Raw genomic sequence first — 13,895 nt, forward strand, 5'->3', positions numbered from 1 at the left:
GCACGTGCAATTCTTTCGACCAAGAACGAGCATGTGGATGACCTGAATGACAAGATGATCTCCAGGTTTCCAGGGGAAGAAAGGTTATACCATAGCTTCGACTCAATCGACGATGACTTGCAGAATAATTACACAATCGATTTTTTGAACTCAATCACACCAAATGGCTTGCCGCCGCATGTTTTGAAATTAAAGGTAAACTGCCCAGTCATCCTGCTCCGGAACCTTGACCCTCATAATGGCCTATGCAATGGAACACGGCTTATGATCAGAGCCTTCCAGGATAACGCAATCGACGCGGAGATTGTTGGCGGTCAGCATGCTGGAAAGAGAGTATTCATACCTAGGATCCCTATGTCGCCATCAGATGACATATCACTTCCCTTCAAACTAAAGAGAAAACAGTTTCCCATCCGCCTAAGTTTTGCGATGACTATTAACAAGGCACAGGGTCAGACCATACCACACGTCGGTATTTACCTACCTGAGCCTGTATTCTCACATGGCCAGCTATATGTTGCATTGTCAAGGGGAGTGTCAAGAAAGACGACACGGATTTTGGCCAAGCCGAACAATGAGGTCAATAAATCGGGGAAAAGCACCAAAAACATTGTCTATCGAGATGTTTTACAGGGGTGAAGCAGGTGCGTTATTCTAATGTTTATTCAAATTTATGTTGTTGTATGTAGGTACCTACTTTTGATGCTAACCATATTGACTTGTTCACTTACAGGTTTTGTTCAGACCAAAAAATATATAAGCATGAAAAATGAAGGATGTCGATGCTGGATATAAACAAGTCACTGTTTCTTACAAGTCACTAGATCTGTAACTATAATATCTCCACTGTGCAATAAAGTATGGGATGCTTTGCTATTCAGTGACTAGACACTGTTTATTTATTTATTTTATATGCACAATATAGGTCATGTTTAGGAAATTCTTGTCCAGATTTACATTGAGTGCACAGTGCTAAACAGCTTTGGTGCCGCAGATAATATGAACATAAAGCATGTGTGATTGTTATTTGTTATTTCTACAAAGCTAGAAATATTATGAGGGACTCCTGCAATCTTCATAAGCTGGTACTGTCTGCTATTAGCTCCATTTGGTTTGCCGCCAACTACTTTCAGATTCGATGTTTATGTTTAATCTCTAAGCTTATATCTCAGCAGCAAAATTCAGTAAGGTACCAAACATCCGGGTCTACACTTGGATCCCTATGGACAAACTGAACTACCAAATCAGGTTTCAATTGGTCGATGCTGATGACAAAACTCAAAGTGAATAAAGGCAATCAACATTTTAAAAAAGATTTCTAAACTATGGAAACTCACCAGTACTAATTTTCATTGTGCATTGATGTTCGCTTGTGCTCCTTGTTCTTTTCCTTGTAGATGTTGTGATATGCCCCTAAGCAAGATTTCTTGCATCACTCAGTTACACCTAGGTTTTTGCCTGGGGTAAAAGGAAAGAGCAAATAAGAAAAGTGTGGGCATGAGATAACAAATCGCATACCAGTTCGTCCAATTCATGCATGTAATCACAATCTGGGCAAATAGAGGATTACCCTTGAAGCTTAGTTCACCGATTTTGCTTCGTGTTAATCAATTGTATTGTCAATTTGTCCCCATTCCCTGAAGTCCCTTCTTTTCCTTTTATTATTTTTCTTCTACCTTCACTTCTATACCGTTAGTTCCTCAAGTGACTAGCTGCTTGTTCTTCCCTCCCTGATTGTTCAGCAGCAACAAGCATATACAACAAACATCAGTGGCTAATATGAAGGTGACAAAAGTATAAGTCTGAATTTCAAACATACCTCCATTCTTTGTACAACAACAGTAATCTCAAAAGACAAGACAATTCGCCGTTAGTAAGGACACCATCTGGATGCACTTTGTATACAGCATAAGCAATCATGGCCACCCAATAAGTTCATCGTTGCCAGCAGAGATAGAGGCAACAACTGTGTAAGACACAATAAAATATGAAATCAGAGGTCCAAGTTTAGTACAAGGAGCATCACGTGGATATTCATAGTTAGGTACAACACCCTTCAGAATAGAGTAGCTTTGAAAGTATACAAAATTGACCAACAGTTTATAATCCTGCAATCAATAACATTTGTGTAAAAGCCAAACCTAGAACTCAGAAACTGAAAAGAAAGATCATGACTCGGCTACTGACACTACAATGTTACCAACATGAGCAGTATACAGTACAAGCCTCAATCCCGAATTCACCAATCCTCCAACCGCGTTACATGTACAACATGAATCAATCACATACTAAAGATGATCAAAGAGAGAGGTAGTAGCAGTTCGTTCGCTCACCATGATAGTCCCGCCAGACTGGAACCTGTCGCTGCCCCTGGCGCCCTGGCTACCCTGTCGCGGAAGGTGGAGCCGCCCGCCGTCGGGGGCCTGTACGTATTGTTCTTCTGCCGGTGCAGCCTCGCCTGTCACCTCCCGCCATCGTCCATGGCGCAGGTGAGGCCGAGAACCCAGCAAGCCGGGTCAGATGCAGATGCGACAATTTGTTAATGGTTTAGTTCAGCACGATTTTGATGCCCAGAAAGCTTGCGGCACATCCATCCTTCCGAAGCAGAGCGTCCTCGCTGTTGTCCCTCGGAGATTATTAACATTTTTCCGATTGTACTAAGGGAGGAGGGGCAGGCGCTGTGGAGCCCTCCAACAAGCGATGGTCGGGGTCGCCGATCCAGCGTAGGCGAGGCCCGCGCCTCCGCCTCCGCTGGAGCCTAGCGCTGGGTCCCCCGTGAGCATGCTGAGCTTGAGCGTCTCTTCGGCGACCCGATTCAACGAGGAGGGCCGAGTAGAGGAGGACTCCTCGCGTCGATGGTGGGGAGGAAGGGGAGTGCCGGGCTGACGAGATCGACAAAAGGAGCTTGGGATTAGACGGATGGGGAGCGCCGGTGAGACACTGAGACAAGGGAGGAGCGCACAAGAACTCACGGGGGGAGGGGGGGCGGTGGGAGGTAGGTGACGATAGAGACTGAGAGTGAGGGCGTGTTCGGTAACTCTCCAGCTTCTAGCTTCTCAGAAATCCGCCGTGGAGCACCACCGAACACTCTAACTCCGCGGAGCTAGATCCGTGAAGCCAGCCTTTTTCCATGTACAAACTGCGGAGCACCATTTTCGTGAATCCCCGGATCAGCAATTGACGGAGCAGCGATAAATTACAGGGGATGCCACCGCCTAGTCAAAAACGTTTCGCTGCGCAGGAGATGCTCGCCCTCATCCCTTCTCTATTCCATCTGTCTCCCCAATCGACCACGATGTGTCCTCCCGCTGTGACCTAGCCGCCACCACACCCGTACGGCCGCACCCATCCCACAGGAACCCTACCCGCCGGGAGGTCCATTCCGGCCACCGCCTCCATCTCGTCCGGAATCAACTCCCGCCGCCGCTCCCCCGGTCGCCATTTCTGTCGCGTTCCCCGGATCCGGCTGTGTCGATTCCCGAGCTCCGGCGGCGCGTCTTCCGGTCCCGGCGCATCCAGTAGGTGGTCCGGTGACCGCTTCACCGTTCTCCTCCTCTCCCCGTTCTTCTCCTCCCCTGTTCCCCGTCGTCAGGCAACAACTTCTGCAACTCACGTATTTTGTGTGTGGAGAATTCAGCAACTGGCAGTTGCTCGTGACTCGTGAGGATCCGATTGGGCCAAATTGACTGTACGACTCCCAGGCCGATCTAGGCTTTAGCAGGGCCATCCAAGATAAATGGGCTGCCAGCCCAAGAGGGACGGAGGAGCTGTACCGAACGTTTCTCGCTCCAGTTGCGACGCCGGAGTCGCATTTGAGAAGCAGGATCTACGGATTTGACGAAGCGAGAGGATTTCCGAACACGCCCTGAGTGTGGGAGTTTTTTTTAGAGTGGATGTGACCGATCAGGCTCACAAGTGTTAAAGAAATAATGTCATAATCATTCACGGTTTTTGTAAACGTGTATTCAGTTATTTGATTTTCATTGATGCCAATAAAATTTTAAAATCATACAGATTATCATGTGTTTAAATTTTATGGAGTACCTTAGGGAAAATTTTATGACCGACGCAACTGAACATGTATATTTCGCTTTGTATCATGATACTTATTTAACGTTGTATCATTATTTTAAAATTAACTCTGATTACTACTTGGTATGGAATGAAGTTATAAAAATCATCATCGTGGTACAAAACATTATTGATTGCATGAAACATTATTGATATCATTAAAAACTAAATAGTGGATAATATTACTATTTTTGTTCTTCAAAGTTTTTTCTGTAAAGAATGATAATATCTCTTTTTGCACGCACGCACACTGTTAGACATGAGACCATTTTAAGTGGCATCGATAATAAAATCTTAATAAATATAAAAATAGTATTCAATGGACATATTTATATTATATATTACGAGACGTGCGTGCACGTGCATGCTTACTAGTACTACAAATCAACTAAAAGAGAACACATTTTATTTACCTAGTAAAGGTATGAGAGTATCACAACTTAGCAATTGCCTCTCTCGGTATCACCATGGCACAAACTAAGTATCTCCTGATAGAAAACATCATAAAGAGGACAAGTGCATTAGTTTGACATCACAAACATTCCTATTATAATTTGAAACATTTTTGGAAAAGCGTGAAATCATTCTCTCTTATAAAGCTTACATAACACTACACAAGAATAGAAAGCAAAGATATGCCACACCATTTGAAATCTTAAGCAAAACAATAGAACTTGATTAAGTTGCAAAGGTTTTGTTTTTCAATCATAAAACATTGGTTGACCAATTTTAATACGAAGAGGTGGTTAAAGTTTTCAAATAAACCAAAAAGAATTGCCCCAACAATGCATGTCACACATAAATACTAACAGTAACAAACTAATAATATTTTTCCTAGATGGCCAGTACTAGTACAAGACTAACCTAATTGGATTCACCCAAAAATATTAATCCTACAAATTTAGGAATTTCTTTAAATCTGACTGTACAGAAAACAAAATCTGTAAGCCATAAATCGTAGAAAAATTCTAAAAATATGACACCACTGGCATTTGAAAGATATTTAAACAGAGATGCATACACAATTGGATTTGGGTTCAAATTGTTTCTGAAACTCTCACAAATGGATTAACAAGGTTACTGCATGTCTTTACCATTTGCTTTATCTCTGGATTTACATAACAGATAAATGTTTGAACTTGTTTGAGATGATTAAGAAAACATTCAGTAGTCCTATAAAATTGGAATCACTCAATTAGGTTCAACGATGGATTTTTGGTGATTTAAAAGCTTACAGCCATGTCTGCAGAACACACAGAACAAGTTTAATTCACCAAAAATCGTACATAATTCATAAAACTATTAAGTCAGTTGTACCTGAAAGGTATTGAAAAGCTGGTTCTTACCCAATTTGTTTCATTCAAAAATTCGTTCCAAAGCTCCTGGTTTAATTCGACAAAGTCAGATCTGACCAGATTTTGATCTGTGGACCATTTCAGTTTCAGGAGGTCATTCGAAGTGAAACCAACGCCAAAATGAAGGTATTGAAGAGGGCTTTCATCCACAGTTGAGTTTCCTCAAAAAGGTTTTGTAAAACGGAACAAATCTAACAAACAGTTAATCTGCATGTTTACATAACTTTATTTACCAAGGAAAATTGTAACGAATTTGTGGATGAGACCAACGCCAAGTTGTAGATCTTGTCAATATCTATCTGCGGAACTTTGAATCACTCGATTCGGACCTACACACGAGTTTTGGCGGATTTTACAGAATCGTACAGAATCTGAAACAGCAAGATTGCAGGAATTACTGCAGGGATTTGGACCAACTTTGCTTAAGGACTTCAGATCTGAGGATGGGTGAAGCTTCTCCATGCTTGGACCAACATGCACCTGCATCAAGATCCAATCTTAGCAAGGGAGGAAGAAGAAGAGGAGAGAAAACCACCTAGGGTTAGGGGAGAAGAGAGTGAGAGGGATGCTCTCATGGTGAGGAGGAGCTTGAGGGGGGAGGAGAGCTTCATCTTGGAGTGTTTTCCATGGCCATGGCTGGCCATGGAGCTAGGTGGAGCAGCATTTTCGTGGGGAGAGGTAGGAGGAGAGTGTGTGGGAGTGGAGGAAAGAGTGGGGAGTGAAAAATGAGAGCAAAGAGAGGGAGGGTGGCCGGCCAAGGGGCTTTTATAGAGGGAGAGGGATGGCTGCCTCCTTCTTTGATTGGTGGAGGTGGGTGGCTGGCTTGGGGCAGAGATATTTGACCCAAGCTGAATTTATTTGTGGCATTGGGAAGGGACAAAGTGATAGAGGCTTCCCAAGGTGGAGTAATTAGGTGTGAGAGAGAAATGGAGAGGCATGATGCACATGTGTGCCATGGCATGGCATGGCCGGCTCCTTCATGTGCCACTCGAAAATGAATTATCAAAAGGGAGCTTCCAACATACATGTTGATCATAGTGGAGCCACATTATTTCTTGCCAAGATGGTGGCTTAGATGATGTGTCATGGAAATATAAAAGAGATAGAGATGGAAGGAGAGTGTGACGGTGATATGCACCATGATGGTATTTGTGGGGCTTGAAGGTTTTCGTGCCAAGGAGATGATGGAGATGGTGGTTTACAAGGTTTCATGTGCATGCCATTTTGGAGATGGCCGCCACAAGATTTGAGACTTGAACTAAGCAAACAAGATGGGACACATGGTACTCAAGTGCTTATGTAAGACACACGGCACCACTTGTGTCATGAAAAGAAAATAGATTCCTACAAATGATAAAGAGTTCAAGGTTTAGAGAGATGGTGAAGGGAATAGTGATACAATACTTAATAATGAATAGGGTGACATAAATCATCAATTCATGAGGTCAAGGTGAGGATGAAAAAGAATAGAGGATTGAGATGGGTATGATGAAATATAAGTTGCTCTTCAAGTAAGAGGTCAATTGGGAGTGATTTGAAAGTATCAAATGATCACACATTTGATTAAGAATTGGAGGATAGGGGAATACAATGTGGTAGATCAGAGGTGTGCATAAGATGTGAAAGTGTTGCCATTTGAAAAAGGATTTATTTGAAAGGTATGTGAAACACCTCAATTGTCTAGGGACAATTGGAATGAACTCAAGTGGAATGGAATTTGAAAATGTTGAGAGAAAACTAGTTGGGAACATTTCAAAATATACTACTTACTTTCTCAAGTAAAGTAGAGTTTTTCTCAAATGTAAAATAAGCAAGAGGAAAATAAGAAATGGTATAGGTACCATAAACAAGCCTTTTGTTAAAAAGGAAGCAAAAATAGAAAGTAAGGTTTTAGAAATCAGTACTTGATAGAAATGGGCTGAAAAACAAAACCCATTTCTATTCCTTGTTTTCTTTGAAGAAATATTTTGAGAAGCTTTAATAAAACTAGAAATAGTTTTGTGATCAAAACCAGAGAAGGAAAAACAATAGGATTTTTTAGAAAGAAAACTAATTCAGGGAGGATTGTTCTCAAGGGTAGATGGTGGCTACAAAATGTACCCATCATTCCTACTCTTGGTTTTGAGAAGATTAAACTTGAATAAAAACAAGAGGTAAAAGTAAAGAAAGTGATCTAGTGTTGAATCATTGAATAGGGTATAAGATCAAGTTGAATATATGTGCTGCAAGGATAGACTGAGAACTGCAAGACGTGGAGGTTGAAGAGGGTATTGCACAGATGAGATCCATGCATTGAGGTCAACAATAATAGTTGAGGGTGCTGAGAGATCAACTGCCAAAGTTTGAATATTTGAAGCCTACCAAATCAGATTGCTGACTTAGCCTCAAAACAGGCAAGGATAAAAGAATATAGAGGGATTTAGTTCAAGGCAAGGACATGGTTGAGAAGTGCTTAAGATATGATAGGTTAGGACCAAGTGCATTGCTTTAGATGGCAAGGGAAAGATATGATAAGAAGCAGATGATTCCAAGTTTTGATTCCAGGATGATTTGAGCTAGATTTAGAACACCAAGAGGAACTTCAAGATGGCACGCTCAGGTTGCCATAAGGAGAAGGGTTTTGATGTAGTGAAAAAGGAAAACAACTTTTCCTAAGTCACACATGTGTTTTATTAGGTGAGTTGTTTGTTTTACCACTAGGTGTGTTGTTCCTTGAGGTAGCTCAAGACAAAACTCAACAAGAAAAACAAGACAATACATCTACTAACAGATCAAAGCAATACATCATCACAAACAGATCAAGGCAATTCATCTAATTATTCTTTAGAAAAAGTTTTTGTTCCCCCTGATTTTTGCAATAAGGACAATTAATCAAGGTTGCAAAAGTGGGGTGTGACAGACTCTTCCACCCTTAAAATAATCTCGTCCCGAGATTAATGAGCGTAGAACTAGAGGGTTGTAAATTTTAACTAAAGTTAGACTCCATTCTTCTGTAGATGTGCCATTGTTTAGAGGGTTGCAACTTCAGCTTCTGAGAGACACGGTAGCTTCTGGCCGAGAGCAAGCTCCGTGAAGAGGTTGACTACTCCATGCAGGTGTTAGATCTGTAGCTTCTTCACGATCCTAGCGGAGGTTCAAGACTGTGGGAGGGTTAGTGCATCCCAAGTTTTCAACGGTGTTTAAGAAAGGTATCAAATGTTAGGGTTAGCTCCAAGTTTTAGTGGAAGACGAAGTCTTCCACCCTTAAGGTTTTTCATCGGGGTTCTCGGAGAAATCTCAGAGCTTCTGCCTTGTAGTTATATCTGGGCTTCTGAAGAAGTCATCGGTCTTCCGTATTCAGCTGAAGAATCTTCGGGGGAGAAATGTAGACCACGGCTTCAAAAGGCACTCACGGTGTTTACTAAACCTTATAACGCGCGGTAAGTTAGTAAGTCGATGAAGCGCCTGGTTGTTGTCCATATGAAGCAGCAACAAGGTCGTCGGAGACAATCTTCAGCTTTGGGTGTCGGTGCTGACTTATACCAGCTAAGAAGTGAGCGGGTTAAAGTACACCTAATCTTGAGTCTTGAGGTATCTTCATGAGCTTCACTTGATGAGGACCAGATGAACCATGTGATGTAGCTTGGCTTTGACGCTATTGTTCAGCTTGTTAGACGGTGTGTTAGAGGGTGGTTTCAAGAAGATATCCTCGAGGTTAGCACGAATATACTCCAAGGTTAGACAAAGTTAGTATATCTTCTCGCAGTGGTGTAGTCACTCTCGAAGGTAGTAGCTTCAAGTTTCTTGGCGTAGAAGAGATGCTCCAGCGGATCTTCAAAGTAGTTAGCATTGATAGGGGTCTGGGTTAGTTTTCCCGACGGTTGAACAACAACTTCTAATGGGTTAGAGTTAGAGTCTTTCGTTACCTATCCAACTAACTAGCAGTTAGCAAAACGTCGGCGAGGTAGGTGAGGGTGAAAACATCTTAGGGAGGCTTCCTATGCTGGGTTATCATACTAAGAGTATTTTTCAGACCTAAAAACCAAGACAATCATACAAACAACAAACAGATAAAAACACTCAAAGCATCACACTTAGGGAACTACAAGGAATCATCAAACCAGACATGGTACTCTAAGTACCCAGAAATTCCTAATGCGCAGGGGTGGCTCAATCAAAGCGATTGAGTTTGTCCTATCCATCCTATAGGTTTAGGGCTGGTCGCATATATTGACGTCTTCATACCGCCGGCATCGGCTTCAATAAGGACTTTCGAAGCTGTTGGTGGTGAAGCAGGCCTGGTGTTGAGTCTCCGATGTTGAGGCAGAGGCTAAAACTGTGTAGTCTTCTTGCTCAACATCCCGGGGATGTCAGGTCTTCGAGGGGGCGGCTGTTGAGGTGCTCCCGAAGTCGAGATCTTCTCGTGGCTGTCCTAAAAATTACTAGTCAAGAACTGAGGACTCGATCCCTGGCGCCTGCAAAAGTGCAAGTCCACGGAGGAACAAGGTCATCTCCTTGACATACTTTGTTGACAACCAAAGACATGATCTTATCATCCTTATATGCTTACGGATGAGTTGGCCTCCAATCTTTATTAGCTGTTGTCGGAAATACATGAGTTTTCCTGGGGAATTGATTCATCTTTGAGTGTGAGTCTCCGGTCTGAGTTGGGGACATCGTCCAATATGTAGGTTTGAAGTGGATGAGACAATAGAGTAAGAATTTTCAAACATTTTAATAAAGCGGAGAGATAAGAGTTTAGAAGCTTTGAAGAAATAAGAGGAGTAGAAGCTATGCTTCCGACTAAAGAAAGAATTTGTTTCGTAAATATTTTTTCCCAAGTACTAGTTTCCTAACTAACGTCCATGCTAACTAAGGTCTCCTATAGTCAGGATAGCTCTGATACCAGCTCTGTGGGACCCCGGACTAACTGTCCGAAATACCCTGTTATGTATACAGTTCACGATCCCATGATCAGTGCGCCGTGAACACATAACCGAACTAATATCAAATTACATCATCCTTTACAAAACGGAATAAGAAAATTACAATAAGGCCACATGACCCATCTTTACATAATAGCATCGAAGGGCCTAATCTAATCATCAGAGTCGCGGAATCACTTCAATCAGCGTAGAGCCCAAGTCATCTGCCATAACCCTACGGGCAACTGACTGGGAAGACGTTCCTAGCTCGCATAGACGTCGTCGGCTCCTTCTTCATCTGTCAAACTCCTTCAAGTCTGGCCAAGTAAATAGCCAGGGACAAACCGCGAGTACATTGGAATTGTACTCACGAACCATCAAGAAAGTTACTAACAATGCTAACTAAAAGAGACAAGAGAGGAAGAATAGTTTCTCTTGAGGATATAGCATGTGGAAGAGAATCAGTTTCTCTTGTGGATATAGCATCCCACATCGCAGTTGAAGGGGACACTAAGAGGGTGATAAGATATTTCTATGACATCTCTATATATTTATTGAAGAAGATGCTTCAAAAGATAACCTGTGACATCTCTATATCTTTGTTAAAGAAGATACTTCAAAAGAGTTCTTCAACAGAAAATACTAGGATGGGAGTAGCCCTTTTTATTTCCTTTCCGACCATCTTCACATGGTCACCCACTTTCCCGTACCCTTCCGGTACTCCGAAAAAAACTTTCTCTTTTTCTTTGTAAAGCCTTTCTAAAACAAAACTAGCCCAGGTTAAGGTTGGCCTTTTCAACCCGTCCATGACCACAGACGCGGCTATTCGAATAGATTTGACTCTGCAGAGTTTGCACACTTTCCCCACAACTATTCGGATACCTATCGTGTGGGCATCATCCCCGCATAACAACGTATGCCACGACGTATACCCGAACATAACCTTTCGCTTATCTCCACTGACATGAGTCCTTCCCTGCGGGCTTAACCCTTCCCGGCACCCCGGCAGCATACCTCCTTTTTTAGCGTATCTCCGGCGCCACGACAGAAGACCCTCAGTAGTCGTCCGGCTACAAGTTAATGCAGTGTATTGCCTCCTTCAGAGCGCAACCCAGCGTCAGAGGTCGTCGTGACCCTCCCTAAAAGTTGCGAAGGTGTATCATATCAGCTTCAACAAACTAGGGCTAAGCCCCGTGCCCATGTTGGGGTAGCGTGGTTGCGCGACAAATGTTGGGCTGGCGAACACTTATACGCAGTGCTCCTTTGAAAACATTTTACCCACACTTCCTTTATTTGTCCACAACCAATCATACCACTTTCCGAAACATCAAGACCTTTCTCTTGAACAACTCTTGGGCAAGACAACCTCTTCCCAAAGTTTTCAATGTTTTTCCAAAACATAAAACATCGGGGTTTCCCAACCTAAGGTTTTATGTAAGAGCTAAGATATATAGATGGCACGATGCTAGCCATCATACCACTAAGGAGATGGTAATGGAGGTGTCAAGGGGATCATACATACTTAGAATAAGTATGCATAGGGTCAACATAAGTAAGATGGTTCCACAAGGATCATGATGGTAATCATCATGCCACTAAGAAGATGATAATATAGGTGGTCAAGGGGGCATACATGCTCAGGGTATGCATGCATAAGATCAACAAGGGGTTCAACATACTCGAGAGTAAGTATGCAGAACATCAACAAGGGGTTCAACATACTCGAGAGTAAGTATGCATAACATCAACAAGGGGTTCAAGAAGGGTGTCAAGAGGTCGACACACACAAGATAAGTGGGCATACCCCTCACACTTAGAGGGTACACCAAGACCATGATAATGACCACCATTTCCCTAAAGGGGATGGTAGGTGAGGTGTCAAAGAGAATCCAACATGCTCATGGTGAGCATGCTCCATCAACATAAGTAGATACCACACAAAATATATCGACAGACAAGAATAACAACAAAGTAACCACAATATGTGATTCAACATTGAGAGATCAAGAGATGGCTTGCCTTGGCTTAATTGTCCCTGGACTTCTTTACTCCAATCAAATAAGAATCCCATCAATATAAATAGAATCCTTGTCCACACCACTTCTTCTTCTTCCCCGGAATTGTTCGCATCTATCGCCGGAAAATATAAAAGAAACACAATCAACACATAGCACCAACAAAACAACATTCAACAATCCACAATCAAAAGCTAACCACTTTACTAAGGCTAACATATTAAGGACTTATATATACTACAAATCAACTAAAAGAGAACCCATTTTATTTACCTAGTAAAGGTATGAGAGTATCACAACTTAGCAATTGCCTCTCTCGGTATCACCATGGCACAAACTAAGTATCCCCTGATAGAAAACATCATAAAGAGGACAAGTGCATTAGTTTGGCATCACAAACATTCCTATTATAATTTGAAACATTTTTGGAAAAGCGTGAAATCATTCTCTCTATTTTATAAAGCTTACATAACACTACACAAGAATAGAAAGCAAAGATATGCCACACCATTTGAAATCTTAATGAAAACAATAGAACTTGGTTAAGGTGCAAACGTTTTGTTTTTCAATCATAAAACATTGGTTGACCAATTTTAATACGAAGAGGTGGTTAAAGTTTTCAAATAAACCAAAAAGTTTTGCCCCAACAATGCATGTCAAACATATACATTACTAACAGTAACAAATATGCATGAACAGAGACTAATGATATTTTTCCTAGATGGCCAGTACTAGTACAAGACTAACCCAATTGGATTCACCCAAAAATATTAATCCTACAAATTTAGGAATGTCTTTAAATCTGACTGTACATAAAACAAGATCTGTAAGCCATAAATCGTAGAAAAATCCTAAAAATATGACACCACTGGCATTTGAAAGATATTTAAACAGAGATGCATACACAATTGGATTTGGGTTCAAATTGTTTCTGAAACTCTCACAAATGGATTAACAAGGTTACTGCATGTCTTTACCATTTGCTTTATCTCTGGATTTACATAACAGATAAATGTTTGAAACTTGTTTGAGATGATTAAGAAAACATTCATTAGTCCTAAAAAATTGGAATCACTCAATTAGGTTCAACGATGGATTTTTTGGTGATTTAAAAGCTAACAGCCATGTCTGCAGAACACACAGAACAAGTTTAATTCACCAAAAATCGTACATAATTCATAAAAATATGAAGTCAGTTGTACCTGAAAGGTATTGAAAAGCTGGTTCTTACCCAATTTTTTTCATTCAAAAATTCGTTCCCAAGCTCCTGGTTTAATTCGACAAAGTCAGATCTGACCAGATTTTGATCTGTGAACCATTTCAGTTTCAGGAGGTCATTCGAAGTGAAACCAACGCCAGAATGAAGGTATTGAAGAGGGATTTCACCCACAGTTGAGTTTGCTCAAAAATATTTTGTAAAACGGAACAAATCTAACAAACAGTGAATCTGCATGTTTACAGAACTTTATTTACCAAGGACAATCTGTAACGAATTTGAGGATGAGATCAACTCCAAGTTGTATATCTTTTCAATATCTATCTGTGGAACT

The 13,895-nt window shown here is 41.5% G+C and overlaps 1 long non-coding RNA gene across 1 annotated transcript; it reads right to left on the reverse strand.

Moving 5' to 3' along the window:
- Positions 1–1,143: 1,143 nt before the first annotated feature.
- On the reverse strand, positions 1,144–1,918 carry LOC124699867. Its single transcript, XR_007001544.1, has 3 exons — positions 1,820–1,918; positions 1,571–1,730; positions 1,144–1,458 (listed from the first exon to the last, which is right to left on the reverse strand). It is a non-coding gene; the product is annotated as an uncharacterized LOC124699867 (long non-coding RNA).
- Positions 1,919–13,895: the final 11,977 nt, after the last annotated feature.

This window comes from Lolium rigidum, chromosome 3 (assembly GCF_022539505.1).
Source record: "Lolium rigidum isolate FL_2022 chromosome 3, APGP_CSIRO_Lrig_0.1, whole genome shotgun sequence".
NCBI lineage: Eukaryota > Viridiplantae > Streptophyta > Magnoliopsida > Poales > Poaceae > Lolium > Lolium rigidum.